We start from the raw sequence: 4,496 nt of genomic DNA, 5'->3' as shown, positions 1-4,496 counted from the left end.
GTGATTGTTTGCGCACCTTGCCACATAATGAAGTTATGGACGAGATCCGTGCCGACATGGGTAACTTTATCACTTTCAAGCATAGGGTTGAGGATGCGAACCGCAAGCGTGATCGAGAAGTTAATGCTAAGTTCGAGGCTCTCGAGAGCACTGTTCGTGTGTTGAAGGAAGAGTTGGATGTTGTGAAAGGGAAGTTGCGTAAGTATGAGGATCCTGCTGAGACTCATGCTGGACCAGCTTATCACACCCGCTCTAAGCGAATGTGATGTGATTATTCATATTGATTATCTATTTCATCAGACTTAATGTCCTTTTTATACATACATTTTGGGTTATGTACGGCGTTTTGCCGAGGATTTTATTAAGATTTTGTTATGGGATATTTTTCATTATGTATGGATGGTTATTTTTATGACATCTATTATCATTATCATGTTTTATTTCTGATGTTGTGGCTCTTGGCATGTTATATTATGCGTAATATATGTTCATGTATGTTAGGTGCTATGTATGTTGTATGATGTTATCATAAAATATGTATGCATGTGATGGTTATTTCTATAACAATCATAACTGTCATGTTATTACTCATAGTGTTAGTTGACTAATATCTTAATGGTTAGTCTTTTCGTGTTTTGATCTATTCCTTTATGACACTAGTATTATTCTTGGTACTAACGGATGTGTTATTCTATTTTGAAGATCATGCCTCCAAGAGAGTCCACTGAAGTGCGTATGCAACGCCTGATCAATGAAGGAATTGCTGCTGCTATGGCAGCAAATGCTAATGTTAACACCAATGCGAACAACAACGTGGGATGCTCCCACAAAACTTTTATGGCTGGTCGACCCCAAGAATTCAGTGGTACGGAAGGACCAATAAGGCTTACTCGTTGGTTCGAGAAAATTGAATCTATTTTCAGGGTCAGTCGAGTTCGTGAAGAGGACAAAGTTAGTTTCGCTAGTTGCACTCTCAAGGATAGTGCCTTGACATGGTGGAACAATCTGGTTAGTAGTTTGGGAAGCGATGTAGCTTATGGTTTGGCCTGGAATGATTTTAAGGAAAGATTGATCACCCGCTATAGACCTCGGGGTGAGCTTAAGAAGCTAGAGGTTGAGCTCAAGAATTTGAAAATGCATGGCACCGAGTTAGATGCCTATGAACGAAGGTTTTTCGAGTTAACTTTGCTGTGTCCTAGGGTTTATGCGGATGAGGACCGCAAAATTGAGGCTTACATTGATGGTTTGTCCGAGAAGATTGAACACGGGGTTGAGTCCAGTGAACCCCAGACTATTGAGGCCGCTATGTCTATGGCCCACAAACTTAATGACAAGGTGTTGAGAAGAAGCAAGACTACAGTTGTTGAAAGTAGTGAGGAGGTTGTCAAGAAGGCTGAAAATGGGAAACGAAAGTGGGATAACAACCGCAATCAAAACCAAAATCAGCAGAAGAAACAGGATACCTCAGGTGCTAACAACAGAAATCAGCGTGTGTGTCCTCGTTGCTATAAAGTTCATGATGGTTACTGCACAGTTACTTGTAAGAGGTGCTCTAAGCAAGGGCACATTGCTAAAGATTGTACAGTGCTTTTGCCGGGGTCTGCTACTCCCGCGACTGGTGGTAATAATAATGTTGGTAATAGAGGTGGTAACGGTAACGGTAATGGGAAATCGAATAATGGAGGTAATCCGAGGGTTTGTTATGAGTGTGGGAAGCCGGGGCATTTCCGAGATGCTTGTCCCAACAAGAAGACTGCAGAGACTGCACGCGGCCGAGCGTTCAACATTAATGCTAAGGATGCGGAGGAAGATCCTAAGCTTGTTACTGGTACGTTCTCAGTCAACGATTTATCAGTTTATGTTCTATTTGATTCAGGGGCTGATTTAAGTTTCGTGTCGAGTAAATTAAGTCCGAGAATCAAAACGCCGTTAGCTCTCTTAGACAATACTTATGTTATTGAAGTAGCTAATGGTAAGGAACTTACTGCTAAGACTGTACATCGTAAGTGTAACATTAACCTGGGTGGTAGGGATTTCGAGATAGATTTGATACCGATTGAACTTGGTAGTTTTGATATTGTTATTGGTATGGATTGGTTGTCTGCAAACCGTGCTGAGATCGTCTGTTATGATAAGGCTATTCGTATTACTGATGTGATTGGAGAGCCACTGATGGTCTTTGGAGATAAGAAATGCACACAGTTAAACCTTATTAGCTGTATGAAAGTTCGAAAACATCTTCGCAAAGGCTGTCATGCTATTCTTGCTCATGTTGTTGATCCTAGTAAGGAAGTAAAGAACGTTGATGACGTTCATATTGTCAGGGATTTTCCCGAGGTGTTTCCCGATGACTTACCTGGCCTTCCGCCGCAACGCGCGGTAGAATTTCAAATTGATCTTGTTCCCGGCGCTGCTCCTGTAGCACGTGCTCCTTATCGTCTTGCGCCTTCTGAACTTCAAGAATTGTCAAGTCAACTCCGTGAGTTGTTAGACAAGGGTTTTATTCGTCCTAGTTCGTCCCCTTGGGGAGCTCCTGTTCTGTTTGTTAAGAAGAAGGATGGTTCTTTTCGTTTATGCATTGATTATCGTGAACTGAATAAGCTCACTGTTAAAAATCGTTATCCTCTTCCGAGAATTGATGATCTGTTCGATCAGCTTCAGGGTTCTTCTGTTTATTCAAAAATTGATCTTCGTTCTGGCTATCATCAGTTGCGTGTTAAAGAATCTGATGTTTCAAAAACTGCTTTTCGCACCCGTTACGGTCACTTTGAATTTCTTGTTATGCCGTTCGGATTGACAAATGCACCTGCTGTGTTCATGGACCTCATGAACCGTGTGTGTAGACCCTATCTGGACAAGTTCGTTATTGTTTTCATCGACGACATCCTTATCTATTCTAAGAGTGATGAAGAGCACGAAGAACACTTGAGGTTAGTGCTTGATTTGTTAAAGAAAGAAGAGTTGTACGCTAAGTTCTCTAAGTGTGCTTTTTGGTTAAGAGAAGTTCAGTTCCTTGGTCACATTGTTAGCAAACAAGGAATACAAGTTGATCCTGCTAAAATTGAGGCGATTGAAAAGTGGGAAACCCCGAAAACTCCTACTCAAATTCGTCAGTTCTTAGGATTGGCAGGTTACTATCGAAGGTTCATCCAGGATTTCTCTCGTATAGCGAAACCTCTGACTGCTTTAACGCATAAAGGGAAAAAGTATGAGTGGAAGGATGAACAGGAGAATGCTTTTCAGATTTTGAAGAAGAAACTGACTACCGCTCCGATATTGTCTCTACCGGAGGGTAATGATGATTTTGTTGTTTATTGTGACGCATCACGACAAGGCTATGGTTGCGTTTTGATGCAACGAAAGAAGGTTATTGCGTACGCATCACGTCAGTTGAAGATTCACGAGCAGAACTATACAACTCATGATTTAGAGTTGGGGGCCGTTGTTTTTGCACTTAAAATTTGGAGACATTATTTGTATGGGGTCAAGAGTACTGTGTACACAGATCACAAAAGTCTTCAACATATCCTCGATCAGAAACAGTTGAACATGAGACAACGAAGATGGATTGAGACGTTGAATGATTACGATTGTGACCTTTTGTATCACCCGGGTAAGGCCAATGTTGTGGCTGATGCATTGAGTCGTAAAGAAAGGACTGAACCTCGCAGGGTTAGGGCCTTGAATATGACAGTTAGATCAAACCTCGCAAGGCAGATTCTTGAGGCACAACAAGAAGCCTTAAAGGAAGAGAATTTTGTGAAAGAAAACGTAAGAGGTATGGCTAAGAAATTCGAGATTCGAGCAGATGGTACTAGGTACTTTGTAGGACGTCTTTGGGTTCCGAAGTTTGGTGAACTGCGACAACTTGTTTTGGATGAGGCTCATAAGTCTAGGTACTCTATTCATCCTGGTTCAGGAAAGATGTATCATGATCTTAAGGAGCTGTATTGGTGGCCAAATTTGAAAGGTGATGTGGCTATGTATGTGGCTAAGTGTTTGACCTGTTCTAAGGTCAAAGCTGAACATCAAAAACCGTCCGGATTGTTGGTACAACCAGAAATTCCCGAGTGGAAGTGGGAAGGTATCACTATGGATTTTATCACTAAGTTACCAAGAGTTTCGGGTGGCTCCGATGCGATTTGGGTGATTGTAGATCGACTCACTAAGTCGGCTCACTTTTTGCCGATTAGGGAAACCGATTCCATGGAGAAACTCACCCGTTTGTATTTGAAAGAGATTGTTTCGAGGCATGGTGTTCCCGTTTCTATAATTTCCGACAGAGATAGTCGATTTGTATCGAGATTTTGGCAATCGTTGCAAGAAGCCTTGGGCACTAGATTGGATATGAGCACCGCTTATCATCCTCAAACGGATGGTCAAAGTGAGAGGACCATTCAGACATTAGAAGATATGTTGCGAGCTTGTGTGATTGATTTTGGAAATGGGTGGGATAAGTATTTGCCGTTAGCTGAGTTTTCTTATAACAACAGCTA

This window comes from Rutidosis leptorrhynchoides, chromosome 6 (assembly GCF_046630445.1).
Source record: "Rutidosis leptorrhynchoides isolate AG116_Rl617_1_P2 chromosome 6, CSIRO_AGI_Rlap_v1, whole genome shotgun sequence".
NCBI lineage: Eukaryota > Viridiplantae > Streptophyta > Magnoliopsida > Asterales > Asteraceae > Rutidosis > Rutidosis leptorrhynchoides.
This window is presented reverse-complemented; position numbering follows the sequence as displayed.